Source organism: Oncorhynchus nerka, unplaced genomic scaffold (genome assembly GCF_034236695.1).
Source record: "Oncorhynchus nerka isolate Pitt River unplaced genomic scaffold, Oner_Uvic_2.0 unplaced_scaffold_1271, whole genome shotgun sequence".
Classification (NCBI taxonomy): Eukaryota; Metazoa; Chordata; class Actinopteri; order Salmoniformes; family Salmonidae; genus Oncorhynchus; species Oncorhynchus nerka.
Window position 1 is genome coordinate 1 of NW_027040076.1, and position 23,030 is coordinate 23,030.

At 50.9% G+C, this 23,030-nt stretch overlaps 1 protein-coding gene across 3 annotated transcripts in view; it reads left to right on the forward strand.

The window, feature by feature from the left end:
• Positions 1 to 12,460: 12,460 nt before the first annotated feature.
• The window catches only part of LOC115126831 (cell migration-inducing and hyaluronan-binding protein-like), a 106,030-nt gene continuing 95,460 nt past the window's right edge, over positions 12,461 to 23,030 (forward strand). For 2 of the 3 annotated variants that reach the window (XM_065015813.1, XM_065015811.1), the window contains exon 1: positions 12,461 to 12,609. The gene's annotated coding sequence lies outside the window, so the exon portion shown is untranslated. The remainder of the gene's footprint in view (positions 12,610 to 23,030) is intronic. The other variant, XM_065015812.1, reaches the window with a different exon arrangement.

The following is a 23,030-nucleotide window of genomic DNA, read 5'->3' on the forward strand; positions in this document are numbered from 1 at the left end:
GGTGGGTGGGCAGTGAGAAAGGGGTGGAGTGGGGTAGTGAGAAAGATGGGTGGAGTGGGTAGTGAGAAAGAGGGGTAGAGTGGGTAGTGAGAAAGAGAGGGTGAGTGGGTAGTGAGAAAGAGGGGTGGGGTGGGGGAGTGAGAAAGAGGGGTGGCGGGGGAGTGAGAAAAGAGGGGTGGGCAGGTAGTGAGAAAGAGGGGTGAGTGGGAGTGAAGAAGAGAAAGATGTGGTGTGCAGGTAGTGAGAAAGAAGAGGGTGAGTGGGGAGTGAGAAAGATGGGTGTGCAGGTAGTGAGAAAGAAGGGGGTGAAGTGGGGAGTGAGAAAGAGGGGGTGGGCAGGTAAGTGAGAAAGAGGGGTGGAGTGGGGAGGAGAGAAAGAGGGGGTGGAGTGGGGAGTGAGAAGAGGGGTGGGTGGGGAGGAGAAAGAGGGGTGGGTGGGTAGTGGAGAAAGAGGGGTGGGCGGGTAGTGAGAAAGAGGGGTGGAGTGGGGAGGAGTGAAGAGGGGTGAGCTGGGGGAGTGAGAAAGAGGGGGTGGGCGGGGTAGTGAGAAAGAGGGGTGAGAGTGGGGAGTGAGAGAGAGAAGTGAGTGCGGGAGTGAGAAAGAGAGGGTGGGCGGAGTGAGAGAAGAGGGGTGAGTGGGGAGTGAGAAAAGATGGGTGTGCGGGTAGTGAGAAAAGAGGGTGAGAGTGGGGAGATGAGAAAGAGGAATTACGGGTAGTGAGAAAGGGTGAGTGCGGAGTGAGAGAAGAGAGTGGGTGGGGAGTGAGAGAGGGGTGGGTGGGTAGTGAAAAGAGGTGAGTGGGGGAGTGAGAAAGGGGTGGGTGGGGAGTGAGAAAGAGGGGTGAGTGGGGAGTGAGAAAGAGAGAAGTGGAGTGGAGTAGTGAGAAAGAAGGGTGAGTAGGGAGTGAGAAAGAGGGGTGGAGTGGGTAGTGAGAAAGAGGGGTGAGGGGGAGAAGAAAGAGGAGGTGAGGTAGGGAGTGAGAAAGAGGGGTGAGGTGGGGAGTGAGAAAGAAGTGGGTGGGTAGTAGAGAAGAAGAGGAGGTGGGCGGAGTAGTGAGAAGAAGTGGGTGGGTGAGGAGTGAGAAAGAGGGGTGAGTGGGTAGTGAGAAAAGAGAGGTTAGGTGGGGAGTGAGAAAGAGAAGGGTGAAGGTGGGTAGTGAGAAAGAGGGGTGGGCGGGTAGTGAGAAAAGAGGGGTGGGTGGGGAGTGAGGAAGAGGGTGAGCGGGAGTGAGAAAGAGAGGGTGGAGTGGGGAGGTGAGCAAGAAAGTGGGTGGGTAGTGAGAAAGAAGGGTGAGTGGGGAGTGAAAAGAGGGGTGGGTGGGTAGTGAGAAAGAGGGTGAGTGGGGAGTGAGAAAGAGAAGTGGGTGGGTAGTGAGAAAGAGGGTGGGTGGGTAGTGAAAGAGGAGTGGGCGGGTAGTGAGAAAGAAGTGGGTGGGAGTGGAGAGGAGAAAGAGGGAGTGAGCGGGGAGGAGTGAAGAGGGGTGGGCGGGTAGTGAGAAGAGGGGTGAAGTGGGAGTAGAAAGAGAAGTGGGCGGGAGTGAGAAAGAGAGATGGGCAGGTAGTGAGAAAGAGAAGTGAGTGGGGAGTGAGAAAGAGGGGTGGGTGGGTAGTGAGAAAGAGGGTGAGTGGGGAGTGAGAAAGAGAGGGTGGGTGGGTAGTGAGAAAGGGGGTGAGTGGGGAGTGAGAAAAAGGGGTGGGTGGGGAGTGAGAAGAGGGTGAGAGTGGGTAGTGAGAAAGAGAGGGTGGGTGGGGAGTGAGAAAGAGAAGTGAGCGGGTAGTGAGAAAGAGGGTGGAGTGGGGAGTGAGAAAGAGGGTGGGTGGGTAGTGAGAAAGAGGGGTGATGGGGGAGTAGAAAGAAGGGGAGTGGGTAGTGAGAAGAGGGTGGGTGGGGAGTGAGAGAGGGTGGGTGGGTAGTGAGAAAGAGGGGTGGAGTGGGGGAGTGAGAAAAAAGAGGGGTGGACAGGGGGAGTGAGAAAGAGAGGGTGAGTGCAGGTAGTGAAAAGAGGTGAGTGGAGAGTGAGAAAGAGGGCGAGTGGGTAGTGAGAAAAGAGGGGTGAGTGGGGAGTAGAAAGAGGGTGGAGTGGGGAGTGAGAAAAGAGGTGGGTGGGTAAGTGAGAAAAAGAGGGGTGGGTGGGTAGTGAGAGAAGAGGGTGAGTGGGTAGTGAGAAGAGGGAGTTGAGAGCGGGTAGTGGGAAAGAGAGGGGTGGGTGGGTGTAGTGAGAAAGAGGGGTGAGGTAGAGTGAGAGAGAGGGTGGGTGGGGAGTGAGAAAGAGGGGTGAGTGGGGAGTGAGAAAGAGGCGGAGGTGGGAGGAGAAAGAGGGGTGAGTGGGAGTGAAAAGAGGGGGTGGAGTGGGTAGTGAGAAAGAGGGGTGAGTAGCGGAAGTGAGAAAGAGGGGTGGGTGGAGTAGTGAGAGAAAGAGGGCTAGAGTGGGAGTGAGAAAGAGGTGGGTGGGGAGTGAGAAAAGAGGGGTGGGTGGGTGAGGAGAAAGAAGAGGGTGGGCGGGTAGTGAGAAGAGAGGTGGGCGGGTAGTGAGAAAGAGGGGTGGGTGGGGAGTGAGAAGAGAGGGGTGAGTGGGTAGTGAGAAAGAGGGTGGGTGGGGAGTGAGAAAGAGGGTGGGTGGGTAGTGAGAAAGAGGGGTGGGCGGGTAGTGAGAAAGAGGGGTGGGTGGGGAGTGAGAAAGAAAGGTGGAGCGGGGAGTGAGAAAGAGGGTGGGTGGGGAGTGAGAAAGAGAGAATGAGTGGAGTGAGTGAGAAAGGGGTGAGTGGGGAGTGAGAAAAAGGGGTGGGTGGGTAGTGAGAAAAGAGGTGTGAGTGGGGAGTGAGAAAGAGGGGTGGGTGGGGAGTGAGAAAGAGGGGTGAGTGGGTAGTGAGAAAGAGGGGTGGAGTGGGGAGTAAAGAAAGAGGGGTGGGTGGGTAGTGAGAAAGAGGGGTGGGCAGGTAGTGAGAAAGAGGGGTGGGCGGGGGAGTGAGAAAGAGGGGTGAGCGGGAGTGAGAAAAGGTGGACGGGTAGTGAGAGAAGAGGGTGAGCGGGAGTGAGAAAAGAGGGTGGGCGGGAGTAGAGAAAAGGAGTAGACAGGTAGTGAAAAGAGGGTGAGAGGGGAGTGAGAAAAGAGGTGGTAGGTGAGTAGTGAAAAAGAGGTAGAGTGGGGAGTGAGAAAGAGGGGTGGGCGGGTAGTGAGAAAGAGGGTGAGTGGGAGAGTGAGAAAGAGGGGTGGGCGGGTCAGTGAGAAAAGAGGGGTGAGGGGGAGTGAGAGAAGAGGAGTGGGCAGGTAGTGAGAAAGAGGGGGGTGGGGAGTAGAGAAGAGAGATTGAGCGGGGGAGTGAGAAAGAGGGTGGGCGAGTAGTGAGAAAAGGAGGGTGAGTGGGGAGTGAGAAGAGAGGGTGGGCGGGAGTGAGAAAAGAGGAGTGGGCGAGGTAGTGAGAAAGAGGGGTGAGTGAGGGGGAGTGAGAAAGAGGGTGGGTGGGTAGTGAGAAAGAGGGTGAAGTGGGGAGTGAGAAAAAGGGTGGGCGGGTGTGAGAAAGAGGGGTGAGTGGGAGTGGAGAGAGAAAAGAGGAGTGGGCCGGTAGTGGAGGAAAGAGGGGTGAGTGGGGGAGTGAGAAGAGGTGGGTGGGTAGTGAAAAGAGGGGGGTGGGGAGTGAGAAAGAGGAGTGGGTGGGGAGGAGAAAGAGAGGGTGGGTGGGTAGTGAGAAGGAGGGTGGGGAGTGAGAGAGGGTGGACGGGGAGTGAGAAAGAGGGTGGGTGGGTAGTGAGAAAGAGGGGTGAGTGGGGAGTGAGAAAGAGTGGGTGGTGGGGGAGTGAGAAAGAGGGAATGAGTGGGGGAGTGAGAAAAGAGGGGAGGTGGGTAGTAAGAAAGAGGGGTGGGTGGGTAGTAGAGAAAGATGCGTGGAGTGGGTAGTGAGAAGAGGGTGGTGGGTAGTGAAAAAGGGTGAGTGGGTAGTGAGAAAGAGGGGTGAGTGGGTGTGAGAAAGAGGGGTGGTGGGTAGTGAGAAAGAGGGGTGGGTGGGGAGTCAGAAAGAGGGGTGAGTGGGGAGTGAGAAAGAGGGGTGGGTGGGGAGTGAGAGAAAGAGGGGGTGGGTGGGGAGTGAGAAAGAGGGAATTTGGGCAGGTAGTAGAGAAAGAGAGAGGGTGAGTGGGGAGTGAGAAAGATGGTTGTGCAGGTAGGGAGAAAGAGAGGGTGAGTGGGGGAGTGAAGAAGGGGGGTGGGCAGGTAGTGAGAAAGAGGGTGTGAAGTGGGGAGTGAGAAGAGGGGTGGGTGGGGAGTGAGAAAGAGGGGTGGAGTGGGGGAGTGAGAAAGAGGGGTGGGTGGGTAGTGAGAAAGAGGGGTGGGCGGGGTAGTGAGAAAGAGGGGTGGGTGGGGGAGTGAGAAAAGAGGGTGAGCGGGGAGTGAGAAAGAGGGGTGGGCGGAGTAGTGAGAAAGAGGGGTGAGTGGGGAGTGAGGAGAAATTGAGGCGAAGTGAGAAAGAACTAGGCGGGAGTAGAGAAAGAGGGGGTGGGCTGGAGTAGTGAGAAAAGGGGGTGAGTGGGGGTGAAGGTAGGGTGGGCGGAGGTAGAGAGAAAGAGAGGGTGAGTGGGAGTAGAAAGATAAGATGGGTGGGCGGGTGTACGAAAAGAGGGGTGAGTGGGGAGGTGAGAAAGGTGTGGTGGCGGGTGAGTGAAAGAGGGGGAGGGGGCGGCGGAGAGAGAGGGGGTGGGCGGGTAGTGAGAAAGAGGGGTGAGCGGGGGGAGTGAGATAGGAGGGGTGGGTGGGTAGTGAGAAAGAGGGAGTGGGGAGGAGAAAGAGGGGTGGGTGGGGAGTGAGAAAGAGGGGTGAGAGTGGGGAGTGAGAAAGAGAGGGTGGGTAGGGTAGTGAGAAAAGAGGGTGGGTAGGGAGTGAGAAAGAGAGGGTGAGTGGGGAGTGAGAAAGAGGGTGTGAGTGGGGAGTGAGAAAGGGGGTGGGTGGGGAGTGAGAAAGAGGGTGGGTGGAGTGAGTAGAGAAAGAGGGTGTGGGCGGGTAGTAGAAGCAAAGAGGGGTGGGCGGTAGTGAGAAAGAGGGGTGGGTTGGGGAGGAGAAAGAGGGGTGAGTGGGTAGTGAGAAAGAGGGGTGGGTGGGGAGTGAGAAGAGAGGTGGGTAGGTAGTGAGAAAGAGGGGTGGGCGGGTAGTGAGAAAGAGGGGTGGGGTGGGGAGTGGAGAAAGAGGGGTGAAAGCGGGGAGGAGAAAGAGGGTGTGGCGGGTAGTGAGAAAAGAGGGAGTGAGTGGGGAGTGAGAAAGAGGGGTGGGCGGGGAGTGAGGAAGAGGAGTGGGCAGGTAGTGAGAGAGAGGGGTGGAGTGGGGAGTGAGAAAAGAGGGGTGGGTGGGTAGTGAGAAGAGAGGGGTGAGTGGGGGAGTGAGAAAGAGGGGTGGGTGGGTAGTGAGAAAGAGGGGTGAGTGGGGAGTGAGAAAGAGGGGTGGGTGGGGAGTGAGTGAGAAGAGGGGTGGAGTGGGTAGTGAAGAAGGGTGGGTGGGAGTGAGAAGAGAGTGGGCGGGTAGTGAGAAAGAGGAGTGGGCGGGGAGTGAGAAAGAGGGTGGGTGGGTAGTGAGAAGAGAATTGGTGAAAGTGGGAGTGAAGAGGGGGTGGGTGGGTAGTGAAGAGGGGTGAGTGGGGGTAAAGAAGAGGGGTGGGCAGGTAAAAGTGAGAAGAGAGGGTGATGGGGAGTGAGAAGAAGAATTAGGCGGGTAGTGAAAGAGGGGTAGGTAGAGTGAGAAAAAGGGGGTGGGTAGTTAGTGAGAAAGAGGGGTGGGTGGGAGTGAGAAAGAGAAATTAGGTGGGAGTGAGAAGAGGGTGGGTGGGTAGTGAGAAAGAGGGGTGAGGTGGGGAGTGAGAAAGAGAAGTGGGCGGGGAGTGAGAAAAAGAGGGGTGGGCGGGTAAGTGGGAAAGAGAGGGTGAGTGGGTAGCAGAGAAGAGGGGCGGGTGGGTGTAGTGGAGAAAGAGGGGTGGGTGGGGAGTGAGAAAGAGGGTGAGTGGGGAGTGAGAAAGAAATTGGAAGGTAGTGGGAAAAGAGGGTGGTGCGGGTAGTGAGAAAAGAGGGGTGGAATTAGGCAGTGAGAAAGAGGGGTGGGTGGGTAGGGAGAAGAGGGGTGGGCGGGTAGTGAGAAGAGGGGGTGGGTGGGGGGAGAGTGAGAAAAGAAAGGGGGTGAGTCGTTAGTGAGAAAGAGGGGTGGAGTGGGGAGTGAGAAAGAGAGGGTGGAGTGGGGAGTGAGAAAGAGGGGTGGGCGGGTAGTGGGAAGAGAGGGGTGGGCGGGGAGTGAAAGTGACGGGGGAGTGAAAAAGAGGTGAGTGGGGAGTGAGGAAAAGAGGGTGGGTGGGTAGTGAGAAGAGGGTGGGCTGGGGAGTGAGAAAGAGGGGTGGGCTGGGTAGTGAGAAAGAGGGTGGGTGGGGAGTAGAGAAAGAGGGGTGGAGTGGGTAGTGAGAAAGAGGGTGGGGTGGGGAGTGAGAAAGAGAGGGTAGAGGCGGAGTAGTGAGAGAAGAGAGGGTGGAGCGGGTAGTGAGAAAGTGAGCGAAGGGTGGGAGGGAGGAGTGAGAAAGCGGGGTGAAGCGGGGAGAGAGAAGAGGGGTGGTGGGGGTGAGAAAAGGGGTGGGCGGGGAGTGAGAAAGAGGGGTGGGCGGGTAGTGAGAAAAGAGGGGTGAGTGGGGAGTGAGAAAGAGGGGTGGGTGGGTAGTGAGAAAGAGGGGTGAGTGGGAGGTAGAGAGAAAGAGGTGCAGGTGGGTAGTGAGAAAGAGGTGGGGGTAGGAGAGAGGGGTGGGCGGGTAGTGAGAAAGAGGGGTGGGTGGGGAGTGAGAAAGAGGGGGTGAGCGGGGGAGTGAGAAGAAGAGGGGTGGAGAGGGAGTAGAGAAAGAGGGGTGAGCGGGGAGTGAGAAGAGGGGTGGGCAGGGGAGTGAGAGAGAGGAGGGTGGGTAGTGAGAAAGAGAGGGTGAGTGGGGGAGTGAGAAAGAGGGTGGGTGGGTAGTGAGAAAGAGGGGTGAGTGGGGGAGGAGAAAAGAGGGTGGGTGGGTAGTGTGAGAAAGAGGGTGAGTGGGGGAGTGAGAAAGAGGGTGGACGAGGTGGAGTGAGGAGAAATTGGGCAGAGTGGTGAGAAAAAGAGGGTGAGTGGGAGTGAGAAAGAGGTGGAGTGGGTAGTGAGAAAAGAGGGTGAAATTAGGAGTGAGAAAAAGCGGGGTGAGTGGGGAGTGAGAAAAGAGGGTGGGTGGGGAGTGCAGAGGGTGGGTGGGTAGTGAGAAGGGGGTGGGTGGGTGAGTGAGGAAAAGAGGGGTGAGTGGGGAGTGAGAAAGAGGTGGTGGGTGATGGGAAGGGGTGGGTGGGTAGTGAGAAAGGGGTGAGTGGGGAGTGAGAAAGAGGGGGGTGGGTGGGTAGTGAGAAAGAGAGGGTGAGTGGGTAGTGAGAAAGAGGGTGAGTGGGTAGTGAGAAAGAGGGGTGGGTGGTAGTGAGAAAGAGGGTGGGTGGGAGTGAGAAGAAGGGTGAGTGGGGAGTGAGAAGAGGGTGGGTAGGAGTGAGAAAGAGGAATTAGGTGGGGAGTGAGAAGGGGTGGGCAGGTAGTGAGAAAGAGGGTGAAGGAGTGGGAGTGAAAGATGGTTGTGCAGGTAGTGAGAAAGAGGGGTGAGTGGGAGTGAGAAAGAGGGTGGGTGGGGTGAAAGAGGGTGAGTGGGTAGTGAGAAAGAGGGGTGGAGTGGGGAGTGAGAAAGAGGTGGGTGGGTAGTGAAATTGGCGGGTAGTAGAAAGAGAGGGTGGGTGGAGGGTAGTGAGAAAGAGGGGTGGGCGGGTAGTAGAAAGTGGGTGTGGTGGAGAGGGGTGGGTGGTAGTAGAGAAAGAAGGGTGGGTGGGCAGTGAGAAGAGAGGGTGGAGTGGGTAGTAGAGAAAGAGAGGGTGAGTCGGGGAGTGAGAAAAGAGGGTGGGGAGTGAGAAAGAGGGTGAGTGGGGAGGAGAGAAAGAGGGGTGGGTGGGGAGTGAGAAAGAGGGGTGAGTGGGGAGTGAGAAAGAGGGGTGCGTGGGCAGGAGAAAGAGGGGTGAGCAGGGAGTGAGAAAGAGGGGTGGCGAGTAGAAAGAGGGGTGAGGGCGAGGGAGAAAGAGGGGTGGAGCGGGGAGTAGAGAAAGAGGGGTGGGCGGGGAGGTAGAAAGAGGGGTGCGCGGGTAGTGAGAAAGAGGTGGGCTGGGCAGTGAGAAAGAGGGGTGGTGGGGAGGAGAAAGAGGGGTGAGTGGGTAGTGAGAAAGAGGGTGGGGTGGGGGAGTGAGAAAGAGGCGTGGGTGGGTAAGTGAGAAAGAGGTGTCAAGGGTAGTGAGAAAGAGGGGCGGGTGGGGGAGGAGATAAGTAGGGGTAGGTAGACGGGGAGGAGTAAAGCTGGGGTGCGGTGGGGCAGGAGAAAGAGGCGGTAGTGGTGGATAGTAGTGAAGTAGTAGTGGCGAGTGATGGCGGGTGAATGAAAGAGGGGTGGGTGGGTAAAGTGAGAAAAGAGTGGGTGCAGTGGTGGGGAGAGAAGTGGGTGGGTGGCGGAGTGATGAAAGTGAGGGGTGAAGATGGCAGTAGTGAGAAAGAGAGTGGGTGGGGAGTGAGAAAGAGGGGTGGGTGGGGTAGTGAGAAAGAGGGGTGGGCAGGTAGTGGGTAAAGAGGGGTGGGCGGGGAGTGAAGAAAGAGGGGTGAGCGGGGTAGGAGAAAGAGGGGTGGACGGGTAGTGAGAAAGAGGGGTGAGCGGGGAGTGAGAAAGAGGGGTGGGCGGGAGTGAGAAAGAGGGAGGGCAGGTAGTGAGAAAAGAGGGGTGGAGAGGGGAGGAGAAAGAGGGGTGGGGTGGGTGGTGGAGAGAAGAGGGGTGAGTAGGGGAGTGAGGAAAGAGGGTGGGCGGGTAGTGAGAAAGAGTGGGTGAGGGGGTAGAAGAAAGAGGGGTGGGCGGGTAGTGAGAAAGAGGGTGAGTGGGGAGTGAGAAAGAGGAGTGGGCAGCGGTAGTGAGAAAGAGGGGTGGGTGGGTAGTGAGAAAGAGGGGTGAGCGGGGGAGTGAGCAAGAGGGGTGGGCTGGCAGTGAGAAAGAGGGGTGGGTGGGGGAGTGAGAAAGAGGGGTGGGCGGGGAGGAGAAAGAGTGAGTGGGCGGAGATAGTGAGAAAGAGGGGAGTGAGTGGGGAGGAGAGGGGTGGAGTGGGTAGTGAGAAAGAGGGGTGAGTGGGGAGTGAGAAAGAGGTGGCGGGTAGTGAGAAAGAGGGGTGAGTGGGAGTGAGAAAGAGGAGTGGGCGGGTAGTGAGAAAGAGGGGTGAGGGGGAGGAGAAAGAGGGGTGGGTGGGTAGGGGAGAGAGGGGTGGTGGGGAGTGAGAAAGAGGGGTGGGTGGGGAGGAGAAAGAGTGGCGGGTGGGTAGTAGAGAAAGAGGAGTGGATGAGGAGTGAAGAAAGAGGGGTGAGCGGGGGGAGTGAGAAAGAGAGGGTGGCGTGGTAGTGAGAAAGAGGGTGGAGGGGGGAGTGAGACAGAGGGGTGGCGGGGGGAGTGAGAAAAGAGGGGGTGAGGGGGGAGTGAGAAAGAGGGTGGGCGGGTAGTGAGAGAAAGAGGGGGTGAGTGGGGGAGTGAAAGATGGGTGGCGCGGAGTAGTGAGAAAGAGGGGTGAGTGGGTAGAGAGAAAGAGGGGGTGGGCGGGTAGTGGAGAAAGAGAGGGGTGAGGTGGGTGGTGAGAAAGAGGGGTGGGCGGGGAGTCGAGAAAGAGGAGGGTGAGCGGGGAGTGAGAAAGAGGGGTGGAGTGTGGTGGAGTGAGAAAGAGGTGGGTGGGGGGAGGAGAAAGAGGGTGAGAAAAGAGGAGTTGGGCAAAGGTAGTGAGAAAGAGGGGTGAGTGGGGAGTGAGAAAGATGGGGTGGGCGGGTAGTGAGAAAGAGGGGTGGAGTGGGGAGTGAGAAAGAGGGGTGGGCAGGTAGTGAGAAAGAGGGGTGAGTGGGGAGTGAGAAAGAGGGGTGGGTGGGGAGTGAGAAAGAGGGGTGGGTGGGGAGTGAGAAAGAGGGGTGGGTGGGTAGTGAGAAAGAGGGGTGGGCGGGTAGTGAGAAAGAGGGGTGGGTGGGGAGTGAGAAAGAGGGTGAGCGGGGAGTGAGAAAGAGGGGTGGGCGGGTAGTGAGAAAGAGGGGTGAGCGGAGAGTGAGAAAGAGGGGTGGGCGGGGAGTGAGAAAGAGGGGGTGGGCGGGTAGTGAGAAAGAGGGGTGAGTGGGGAGTGAGAAAGAGGGGTGGGCGGGTAGTGAGAAAGAGGGGTGAGTGGGGGAGTGAGAAAGAGGGGTGGGCGGGTAGTGAGAAAGAGGGTTTTCAAGAGTGCGCCTTTTTGCGGTTCGTTCCCAGCCTCATCTGCCTCCCAGTGCCATTGATCAGTGTCAAAATAAATCGGGCTACAAAATATACATATGTCCTACATGTAGTGTCTATTACAGCCATCCTTACCTGAACTTTGACCATGCATGACAACAACAATGGTACGATAGCTGTGCGTTAACAACGCCGTATCATGTACCAACACGTTTCACCCGGCAAACAAAGCACAACTCGCGCAAGTGGTAGCATTGTTCAAACCACAAATTCTATTTATAGGGCTGGTTTGTGCGTGCTATTATATGATACTGTGCAGCAAGGGTAACGCTATGTTGTGTGATACTCGGCGCTCCGTTCATGCCACTGAGAAAGAGGGTGCGCGCCGGGGAGGAGAAAGATCATCATGGTAGAGAAAGATATGTGTTTAGGGTATATTCTTCAAAACATTCCGTCATTTTCAGTCCAGAAAGAGTTGTGGTAGGGAGAGTTGGGTGTTTTCAGGAGGATGCGCCCAAAGAGGTGGCTAATCAGGTGATAGAAAGAGGGTGTGGCGGCAGTGGCAGTGAGGGCGTGGGTTAGGAGGAGAAGAGGGTTTCCTTCATTATCAGGATATGTATGGGAATGAGTGATGAGCACGTGACAGTTGAGAAAGAGGCTGTAAGGGGAGATGATGAAAGAGGGGTTGCTCAGAATATGAAAGAGGAGGTTCAATAAGTGGTGAGCTGTAATTGAAAGAGGGTTAGTGGTCAGGTAAGCAGTGTGCATGTTTCTCTGAAAGAGGGTGTGAGTGGGGGGAGAAAGAGGGGGTGGTGGGAAAGAGGGGGTAAAAGATGCATGCCCCATGGGGAGAAACAGGGATGATGATATAGTCTCAGGGAAAGAGGTGTGACTGGGAGAGAAAGAGGGAGGCGAGAAAGAGGGTGGGAGAGGAGGGAGGATGTTGGAAGAAAGAGGTGACAGTGGGAGGGAACCATGTAATCAGTCCTGGGAATGAAGAAACAGGGTGGGTTTGACTGACAGCCAGGTGGTTGACAAACTAATTGGTATATTCAGAAAGAGGTTTCCACACATAGGAGAACCAAGGAGGGTGGGAAAGGAGAATGGAGAAAGAGGGGATGAGTGGAGAGGACAGGGGATGAGAGGAGAGGAGGAGAAAGAGGGTGAAGAGGAGGAGGAGAGGAGAAGGAGTCGTGAGGAGAATACAGGGGTGAGTGCAACCTTTCCTTGCCTTCTTTGACTTGAAATATTACTGTGCATACATCGCCCAAGAGGGCAGGTGTGGTAGGGGATACCCTCTTGAGTGGGTCACTCTCAAAGAGGGTGGGCGAGGGGGTGGTAGGAGAAAGAGGCACTACAGTTTTATCATGTGGTGGGGAGGAGAAAGAGGGGGGTGGTGGATACACATGGGAAAGAGGGGAGGGAGAGAGAAGGAGAAAAGGAAGAGTGGACGAGAGTGGGAAAAGAGGGGTGGTATGAGTGAGAAAGTAGAGGTGGAGAGGGATCTAGAAAGAGGGGAGAGTGAGATGAAAGAGGGTACAGTTTAATTATTACTCTAACAGGTGGTGATCTAAAGAGGGGGTGAGTTTCTTAGTATGAGAATGAGGAAAGGACATTCCATTCATGTTGTTGTGGCAGATTGGGAATGGGAGGGAGTGCATTGACTCATATCATAAGAGAAGGGATTTCTAAAGGTGTTTGCATACATAATGGATATAGTGTGCTTGCAATGATATAGGTGGACCAGACAGAAGAAATTCAGGCAGTGCATTCAAACACTCACATTAATAGTATTTCTACTGGCAGCTCATGTTCCCGAGCACCAAGTCACATCACCAGTAGTGTAGGCTACAATATACTTCTCTGCAAGAAATCCCACTTTTATGTTTCCATAGTCTAATTAATGCATATTTTAAATAGATTTCAGGTTACTGGCCCTGCATCAAAATGCACTTACAACTTAGGCCTACACATTTGCCTCCAATTATCAAATTATTTTATACATTTTTCAGTCCTCTAGAATAGCGCTAAAGTAGTCTTTATAGATTGTATCTACAATAGGCCTCCGACAATGGAATGATAGAAATGGCTTCTAGAAATGGACCGGACCAATGAGTTCTGCGGTGGCGTGTCCTCCTGCCTCTGCTGGTGTAAACAGCGTGTTCAGAAGCGCCAGGCTCGCGCGAGCGGAGATGCGTGTATAAATATCAGAGTGCCTCTTCTCTCCGCTATAGCAGACCTGACACATGACCTAATTGTCCCTGTCACATCTCTGTGTGTCCTCACCAAGACCGCACTTCCCGAAGGAGTCGACTAGAAAACGGTTGGTTTATTCTACAGGTTGGTGCGTCTCTCGATCTCCGTGGAGTTTATAAACTAACTACTAAACCTTTTTGGGGATTTAAAAACAACTCCAGCTCGCTGCGCGCCTCTTTTTCTCTTCGCTCGGCTCTTACTCTAGTGTCAAAAAGCCAAATGCCACCGGTGTATCGGTAGTCTAGCCTGCTAATAGGAATACAACAGACTGCTTTGGGTCGCTGTGGACTGTACATGCTGCAGAAAGGAGCGGCCAGTGCCAGCTGTGGCTGTAAGGACCAGAGGTGTTTGTTTTCAAGGTGCGCCTTTTTGCGGTTCGTTCCAGCTCATCGCCTCCCAGTGCCATTGATCAGTGTCAAAATAAATCGGGCTACAAAATATACATGTATCCCTACATGTAATTAATGCAATTTACACAATGCCATCCTTATAGACTTTGACCGTGCATGACAGCAACAATGGTACGGTATCTGTGCGTTAACAACCGTATCATGTACCAACACGTTTCACCCTGCAAGCAAGCACAACTCGCGCAAGTGGTAGCATTGTTCAAACCACAAATTCTATTTATAGGGCTGGTTTGTGTATGATGTTGTATAATATGATACTGTGCAGCAAGGGTAGCCTATGTTGTGTATTTTCAAGCGCTCCGTTCGCATGTGCCACTGTATCTTGCGCTCGCTTCTCGTAACGTGCGCGCCCGGTTTCGCTGCCCTGGGGGCATCAAGTGCACTTCATCAGGTATGTTTTGTTATATTCTTCCAACAACATTCCGTCATTTTCAACATGTCCATATATTCAAGTTGTATTGCTGATAATAGTTGGGTGTTTTTCAGATTGATGCGCCCATATACGATCCTATAGCTAATCGGTGATGATATCGAACTCAGTCAGTATTGGTGAGGTAAGAGCAGCGTTAGTTTAGTTTATACTAGCCTATGTACCCAACAGGTTCCTTCATTATCCAGGATATGTATGTGGAATGAGTGATGAGCACGTGACAGTTGAGTTTTGACTGAGGCTGTAAGGGCATATTGATGATGAATATAAGACTTGCTCAGAATATGACAGAGCTGTTCAATAAGTGAATGGATTTCCTGCTGTAATTGAAGTCTTTAGAGGCTTAGTGGTCAGGGAATAAGCAGTGTGCATGTTTCTGTGTGTGTGTGTGTGTGTGTCTGTCAGATTTAAGAAAGGGGAAAAGTTAACCCTGTACTTCCCCCTCCTCCTTTCAGTCGCTCTTGTAAAAGATGCATAGCTAGCAGAGATGACAATGATGATGATATCAAATCTCAGGAAAGGAATGACCATGACTGGATTTCAAGGCCATAACTGACAAGATCCCTGCATGAGAGAACGAGAGAGAGAGACAGAGAGGGAGGGAGGGATGTTTGGAAGCAACAGAGCCACAGAACAGGAATTGAAGGAACACCCATTGGAACCATGTAATCAGTCCTGGGAATGTCAAAGCATCTCAGAGAAACAGATACCTGGGTTTGACTGACAGCCAGAGGTTGACAAACTAATTGGTATATTCAGAATGTTCTCTAGGTTTCCACCCATAATCCAGAACCAAGGAGAGGAGAGGAAAGGAGAATGGAGAAGAGAAGAAAAGGACAGATGATGAGAGGACAGACGATGAGAGGAGAGGAGGAGAAAGGACGGATGAAGAGGAGATAGGAGAGAGAAGAGAGTCGTGAGAAGAAGTCAGGAATACAGCAGGTGAGTGCAACTTTCTTGCCTTCTTTGACTCTTTCAAATATTACTGTGCATACATCGCCCAAGGGGCAGGTGTGTTTGTGATACCCTCTTAACAGGGTCACTCTCAAAGGTATCTGTAGAATGACCAGAATAACACAGACAACCCCATTTCTCATGAAGTGTATAAAATAGGCACTACAGTTTATCATGTCTGTATGGTGGTGGATGTACACATACTGTAGGTATGGTGGTGGATACACACATATACTATATATTACGATGAGGGGAGGGAGGAGAGAGAAGGATACAGAGGAAGAGTGGACGAGATGTTTGGAGAGGGAAGTATAGAGAGAGAGAAAGTAGAGGTGGAGAGGGATCTAGAAGAGATTGAGAGAGCTATACAGAGAGATGTAGAGAGAGGGCCTACAGTTTAATTGTACTCTAACAGCTACTAGTATCACTCCATCTATTTGAGCTTGTTCTGTGGTTTTTTCTAGTATAGATATCTCTTTCTATGACTAGAAAGGACATTCCATTCATGTTGTTGTGGCTCATATTGGCTGCAGCAATCAGATTCTACTCAGTGCATTGACTCATATCATATCCTCATCCCTCAGACTCTCATTGCCTTTCTAAATGCTGTTTGCATGCAGCAATGTGTGTGCGTGCGTGTGCTTGCAATGATATGAAGTGGACCATGACAAATCCAGTGAATTTCAGGCTCGTGCATTTCAACTTGCGTGCTATTCCGTTTTGTTACATCCCTCCCAACTTGTTAGCAGCTCGGCTGTGTTTTTTCTGAGCTGTGTTCAATCTGCTAGGTCTATTTCTGTTTCTATGCCGGGTATATTTCAATGTTCATTCTGCTAGGTCTGCAAGGTTCATTCTCCACGTTTTTTTATATGTACAGTCTGTCAAGTCCATTTCTATGTTAATTCCGCTAGGTGTATTTCTATGCCCCTTCTGCTAGGTCTCTTTCTATGTCCCTTCTGCTAGGTCTCTTTCTATGTCCCTTCTGCTAGGTCTCTTTCTATGTCCCTTCTGCTAGGTCTCTTTCTATGCCCCTTCTGCTAGGTCTCTTTCTATGCCCCTTCTGCTAGGTCTCTTTCTATGTCCCTTCTTCTAGGTCTCTTTCTATGTCCCTTCTACTAGGTCTCTTTCTATGCCCCTTCTGCTAGGTCTCTTTCTATGTCCCTTCTGCTAGGTCTCTTTCTATGTCCCTTCTGCTAGGTCTCTTTCTATGTCCCTTCTGCTAGGTCTCTTTCTATGTCCATTCTGCTAGGTCTCTTTCTATGTCCCTTCTGCTAGGTCTCTTTCTATGTCCCTTCTGCTAGGTCTCTTTCTATGTCCCTTCTGCTAGGTCTCTTTCTATGTCCATTCTGCTAGGTCTCTTTCTATGTCCCTTCTGCTAGGTCTCTTTCTATGTCCCTTCTGCTAGGTCTCTTTCTATGTCCCTTCTGCTAGGTCTGTTTCTATGTCCATTCTGCTAGGTCTCTTTCTATGTCCCTTCTGCTAGGTCTCTTTCTATGCCCATTCTGCTAGGTCTCTTTCTATGTCCATTCTGCTAGGTCTCTTTCTATGTCCATTCTGCTAGGTCTCTTTCTATGTCCATTCTGCTAGGTCTCTTTCTATGTCCCTTCTGCTAGGTCTCTTTCTATGCCCATTCTGCTAGGTCTCTTTCTATGTCCATTCTGCTAGGTCTCTTTCTATGTCCCTTCTGCTAGGTCTCTTTCTATGTCCCTTCTGCTAGGTCTCTTTCTATGTCCCTTCTGCTAGGTCTCTTTCTATGTCCCTTCTGCTAGGTCTCTTTCTATGTCCCTTCTGCTAGGTCTCTTTCTATGCCCATTCTGCTAGGTCTCTTTCTATGCCCATTCTGCTAGGTCTCTTTCTATGTCCCTTCTGCTAGGTCTCTTTCTATGTCCCTTCTGCTAGGTCTCTTTCTATGCCCATTCTGCTAGGTCTCTTTCTATATCCCTTCTGCTAGGTCTCTTTCTATGCCCATTCTGCTAGGTCTCGTTCTATGCCCATTCTGCTAGGTCTCTTTCTATGTCCCTTCTGCTAGGTCTCTTTCTATGTCCCTTCTGCTAGGTCTCTTTCTATGTCCCTTCTACTAGGTCTCTTTCTATGTCCCTTCTGCTAGGTCTCTTTCTATGTCCATTCTGCTAGGTCTCTTTCTATGTCCATTCTGCTAGGTCTCTTTCTATGTCCATTCTGCTAGGTCTCTTTCTATGTCCCTTCTGCTAGGTCTCTTTCTATGCCCATTCTGCTAGGTCTCTTTCTATGTCCCTTCTGCTAGGTCTCTTTCTATGTCCCTTCTGCTAGGTCTCTTTCTATGTCCCTTCTGCTAGGTCTCTTTCTATGTCCCTTCTGCTAGGTCTCTTTCTATGTCCCTTCTGCTAGGTCTCTTTCTATGTCCCTTCTGCTAGGTCTCTTTCTATGCCCATTCTGCTAGGTCTCTTTCTATGCCCATTCTGCTAGGTCTCTTTCTATGTCCCTTCTGCTAGGTCTCTTTCTATGTCCCTTCTGCTAGGTCTCTTTCTATGCCCATTCTGCTAGGTCTCTTTCTATGCTAGGTCTCTTTCTTCTTCTGCTAGGTCTCTTTCTATGTCCCATTCTGCTAGGTCTCTTTCTATGTCCCTTCTGCTAGGTCTCTTTCTATGTCCCTTCTGCTAGGTCTCTTTCTATGTCCCTTCTGCTAGGTCTCTTTCTATGTCCCTTCTGCTAGGTCTCTTTCTATGCCCATTCTGCTAGGTCTCTTTCTATGCCCATTCTGCTAGGTCTCTTTCTATGCCCATTCTGCTAGGTCTCTTTCTATGTCCCTTCTGCTAGGTCTCTTTCTATGTCCCTTCTGCCTCTTTCTATATCCCTTCTGCTAGTCTCTTTCTATGCCCATTCTGCTAGGTCTCTTTCTATGCCCATTCTGCTAGGTCTCTTTCTATGCCCATTCTGCTAGGTCTCTTTCTATGCCCATTCTGCTAGGTCTCTTTCTATCCCTTCTGCTTCTATGTCCCTTCTGCTAGGTCTCTTTCTATGTCCTTCTGCTAGGTCTCTTTCTATGCCCATTCTGCTAGGTCTCTTTCTATGTCCCTTCTGCTAGGTCTCTTTCTATGTCCTTCTGCTAGGTCTCTTTCTATGTCCTTCTGCTAGGTCTCTTTCTATGTCCCTTCTGCTAGGTCTCTTTCTATGTCCCTTCTGCTAGGTCTCTTTCTATGTCCCTTCTGCTAGGTCTCTTTCTATGCCCATTCTGCTAGGTCTCTTTCTATGTCCATTCTGCTAGGTCTCTTTCTATGTCCCTTCTGCTAGGTCTCTTTCTATGTCCCTTCTGCTAGGTCTCTTTCTATGTCCATTCTGCTAGGTCTCTTTCTATGTCCCTTCTGCTAGGTCTCTTTCTATGCCCATTCTGCTAGGTCTCCTATGCCCATTCTGCTAGGTCTCTTTCTATGTCCATTCTGCTAGGTCTCTTTCTATGTCCATTCTGCTAGGTCTCTTTCTATGTCCCTTCTGCTAGGTCTCTTTCTATGTCCCTTCTGCTAGGTCTCTTTCTATGCCCATTCTGCTAGGTCTCTTTCTATGTCCATTCTGCTAGGTCTCTTTCTATGTCCCTTCTGCTAGGTCTCTTTCTATGTCCCTTCTGCTAGGTCTCTTTCTATGTCCCTTCTGCTAGGTCTCTTTCTATGTCCCTTCTGCTAGGTCTCTTTCTATGTCCCTTCTGCTAGGTCTCTTTCTATGCCCATTCTGCTAGGTCTCTTTCTATGCCCATTCTGCTAGGTCTCTTTCTATGCCCATTCTGCTAGGTCTCTTTCTATGTCCCTTCTGCTAGGTCTCTTTCTATGTCCCTTCTGCTAGGTCTCTTTCTATGTCCCTTCTGCTAGGTCTCTTTCTATGCCCATTCTGCTAGGTCTCTTTCTATGTCCCTTCTGCTAGGTCTCTTTCTATGTCCCTTCTGCTAGGTCTCTTTCTATGTCCCTTCTGCTAGGTCTCTTTCTATGCCCATTCTGCTAGGTCTCTTTCTATGTCCCTTCTGCTAGGTCTCTTTCTATGTCCATTCTGCTAGGTCTCTTTCTATGCCCATTCTGCTAGGTCTCCTTCTATGTCCATTCTGCTAGGTCTCTTTCTATGTCCCTTCTGCTAGGTCTCTTTCTATGTCCATTCTGCTAGGTCTCTTTCTATGTCCCTTCTGCTAGGTCTCTTTCTATGTCCCTTCTGCTAGGTCTCTTTCTATGTCCCTTCTGCTATTCTTTTTCTATGCCTTCTGCTAGGTCTCTTTCTATGTCCATTCTGCTAGGTCTCTTTGTATGTCCATTCTGCTGGGTCTCTCTATGTCCCTTCTACAGTCTCTTTCTATGTCCCTTCTGCTAGGTCTCTTTCTATGTCCCTTCTGCTAGGTCTCTTTCTATGTCCATTCTGCTAGGTCTCTTTCTATGTCCATTCTGCTAGGTCTCTTTCTATGTCCCTTCTGCTAGGTCTCTTTCTATGTCCATTCTGCTAGGTCTCTTTCTATGCCCATTCTGCTAGGTCTCCTTCTATGCCATTCTGCTAGGTCTCTTTCTATGTCCCTTCTGCTAGGTCTCTTTCTTCCTTCTGCTGGTCTCTTTCTATGTCCCTTCTGCTAGGTCTCTTTCTATGTCCATTCTGCTAGGTCTCTTTCTATGTCCTTCTGCTAGGTCTCTTTCTATGTCCCTTCTGCTAGGTCTCTTTCTATGTCCCTTCTGCTAGGTCTCTTTCTATGTCCATTCTGCTAGGTCTCTTTCTATGTCCCTTCTGCTAGGTCTCTTTCTATGTCCATTCTGCTAGGTCTCTTTCTATGTCCCCTTCTGCTAGGTCTCTTTCTATGTCCATTCTGCTAGGTCTCTTTCTATGTCCCTTCTGCTAGGTCTCTTTCTATGTCCCTTCTGCTAGGTCTCTTTCTATGTCCCTTCTGCTAGGTCTCTTTCTATGTCCTTCTGCTAGGTCTCTTTCTATGTCCCTTCTGCTGGGTCTCTTTCTATGTCCCTTCTGCTAGGTCTCTTTCTATGTCCATTCCATTCTATGCTAGGTCTCTTTCTATTCTGCCCCTTCTGCTAGGTCTCTTTCTATGTCCATTCTGCTGGAGTCCTTTCTATGTCCTTCTTCTTTCTGCCCATAGGTCTCTTTCTATGTCCCTTCTGCTAGGTCTCTTTCTATGTCCCTTCTGCTATTCTGCCTTCTGCTAGGTCTCTTTCTATGTCCCTTCTGCTAGGTCTCTTTCTATGCCCATTCTGCTAGGTCTCTTTCTATGCCCATTCTGCTAGGTCTCTTTCTATGTCCCTTCTGCTAGGTCTCTTTCTATGCCCATTCTGCTAGGTCTCTTTCTATGCTAGGTCTCATTCTGCTAGGTCTCTTTCTATGCCCATTCTGCTAGGTCTCTTTCTATGCCCATTCTGCTAGGTCTCTTTTCTATGTCTCTTTCTTGTCTGCTAGGTCTCTTTCTATGTCCATTCTGCTAGGTCTCTTTCTTTCTCCCTTCTACTCCATTCTGGTCTCTTTCTATGTCCTTCTGCTAGGTCTCTTTCTATGCCCATTCTGCTAGGTCTCTTTCTATGCCCATTCTGCTAGGTCTCTTTCTATGCCCATTCTGCTAGGTCTCTTTCTATGTCCCTTCTGCTAGGTCTCTTTCTATGTCCTTCTGCTAGGTCTCTTTCTATGTCCCTTCTGCTAGGTCTCTTTCTATGCCCATTCTGCTAGGTCTCTTTCTATGTCCCTTCTGCTAGGTCTCTTTCTATGTCCCTTCTGCTAGGTCTCTTTTCTATGTCCCTTCTGCTAGGTCTCTTTCTATATCCCTTCTGCTAGGTCTCTTTCTATGCCCATTCTGCTAGGTCTCTTTCTATGTCCCATTCTGCTAGGTCTCTTTCTATGCCCATTCTGCTAGGTCTCTTTCTATGCCCATTCTCTGCTCTTTCTAGATCTCCTTCTTTCTATGTCCCTTCTGCTAGGTCTCTTTCTATGTCCATTCTGCTAGGTCTCTTTCTATGTCCCTTCTGCTAGGTCTCTTTCTATGTCCTTCTGCTAGGTCTCTTTCTATGTCCCTTCTGCTAGGTCTCTTTCTATGTCCCTTCTGCTGGTCTCTTTCTATGTCCCATTCTGCTAGGTCTCTTTCTATGTCCATTCTGCTAGGTCTCTTTCTATGCCCATTCTGCTAGGTCTCTCTATGTCATTTCTGTCCATTCTGCTAGGTCTCTTTCTATGTCCATTCTGCTAGGTCTCTTTCTATGCCCCCATTTCTACATACATTCTGCTAGTCTATTTCTACTGTGGGGTGAGTCACTCTCTGAGACAGAGATTCAGGAGTTCTTGGCACGCATATGTTGTGGAACACTGGGGAGCACACACACACAAATACACACTGCCATCGTGGACGAGGGAGCGAGCTGCCAGAGGCCACCATTTACTCCAGGAAACCATCAGGGCTCCAGCATAGTTTCAGAGGGGAAAGTAACACAAACACACACACACACCTTCCCTCGCTCATGTGTCTGTACAAGCCTTCTGGCTTGGCGAGTTGCTCTCTGCCTCCTCAGGAAAATACCAGCTCTTCATATTATATTGTACAAGGTGCCAAGCAGAAACCAAATGGCACCCTATTTCCTACATAGTGCACTACTTTTGAACAGGGCCCAATAGGGAATAGGGTGCCATTTAGGATGTATCTTCTAGTAGTTTTGACCTATCCATCAAGCCCTTAATGGGGTGTGAAGTTGTTCTGAGTGGTTGTTGTCTCGTCTCACCCTGCCAGCCTTGCAGCTAGTTCCCCCTGGCATGTATCTTAGGATTCATCCCAAATGGTACCCTATTCCTACTTTGTGCACTACTTTTGACCAGAGCCCTATGAGTGCTAGTCTAATGGAGTGCAGTATGTAGGGACTAGGGTGTCATTTGGGACTGAGGCAAAGGAGTTAATTAATGAAATAAAACAGTGATCGGTCCAAGAAGTGGATAACATGGTGTAAATTGATACCAGGCGTTTCCATGGCTTGGCTTAGCATCTTGCTTTCTCCTCCTCCGCTGGGGGTTATTTTGGTTTGTGTGTGTGTGTGTGTGTGTGTTTTGACTTGGCTAGCCCTAATCTGACCCGGCAGACAGGTGGACACTGACAGATCTCTCTGTGTCTCTCTGTCTTTGTCTGTATGTCTCTGTCTGTCTCTGTCTGTCTGTTCGTGTCTCTCTGTCTGTTCGTGTCTCTCTGTCTGTTCGTGTCTCTCTGTCTGTTCGTCTCTCTCTGTCTGTATGTGTCTCTCTCTGTCTGTATGTGTCTCTCTCTGTCTGTATGTGTCTCTGTCTGTCTGTATGTCTCTCTGTCTGTATATGTCTCTCTCTGTCTGTATGTGTCTCTCTCTGTCTGTATGTGTCTCTCTCTGTCTGTATGTGTCTCTGTCTGTATGTCTCTCTCTCTGTCTGTATGTCTCTCTGTTTGTATGTCTCTCTGTCTGTATGTCTCGGTGTCTGCCTTTTTTTCTTTCTTTCTCTCTCTCTGTCTGTATGTCTCTCTCTCTGTCTGTATGTCTCTCTCTCTGTTTGTATGTCTCTCTGTCTGTATGTCTCTCTGTCTGTATGTCTCTCTGTCTGTATGTCTCTCTCTGTTTGTATGTCTCTCTGTCTGTATGTCTCTCTCTCTGTCTGTATGTCTCTCTCTCTGTCTGTATGTCTCTCTCTCTGTCTGTATGTCTCTCTCTCTGTCTGTATGTCTCTCTGTCTGTATGTCTCTCTGTCTGTATGTCTCTCTGTCTGTATGTCTCTCTCTCTGTTTGTATGTCTCTCTGTCTGTATGTCTCTCTCTCTGTCTGTATGTCTCTCTGTCTGTATGTCTCGGTGTCTGCCTTTTTTTCTTTCTTTCTCTCTCTCTGTCTGTATGTCTCTCTCTCTGTCTGTATGTCTCTCTCTCTGTCTGTATGTCTCTCTCTCTGTTTGTATGTCTCTCTGTCTGTATGTGTCTGTCTGTATGTCTCTGTGTCTGTATATGTCTCTGTCTGTATGTCTCTGTGTCTGCCTTTTTTTCTTTCTTTCTCTCTCTCTGTCTGTATGTCTCTCTCTCTGTCTGTATGTCTCTCTCTCTGTTTGTATGTCTCTCTGTCTGTATGTGTCTCTGTCTGTATGTCTCTGTGTCTGCCTTTTTTCTTTCTTTCTTTCTCTCTCTCTCTGTCTGTATGTCTCTCTCTCTGTCTGTATGTCTCTCTCTCTGTTTGTATGTCTCTCTGTCTGTATGTGTCTCTGTCTGTATGTCTCTGTGTCTGCCTTTTTTCTTTCTTTCTTTCTCTCTCTCTCTGTCTGTATGTCTCTCTCTCTGTCTGTATGTCTCTCTCTCTGTCTGTATGTCTCTCTCTCTGTTTGTATGTCTCTCTGTCTGTATGTCTCTCTGTCTGTATGTCTCTCTCTCTGTCTGTATGTCTCTCTCTCTGTTTGTATGTCTCTCTGTCTGTATGTGTCTCTGTCTGTATGTCTCTCTCTCTGTCTGTATGTCTCTCTGTCTGTATGTCTCTCTCTCTGTCTGTATGTCTCTCTCTCTGTCTGTATGTCTCTCTCTCTGTCTGTATGTCTCTCTCTCTGTTTGTATGTCTCTCTGTCTGTATGTGTCTCTGTCTGTATGTGTCTCTGTCTGTATGTCTCTCTCTCTGTTTGTATGTCTCTCTGTCTGTATGTGTCTCTGTCTGTATGTCTCTGTGTCTGCCTTTTTTCTTTCTTTCTTTCTCTCTCTCTCTGTCTGTATGTCTCTCTCTGTCTGTATGTCTCTC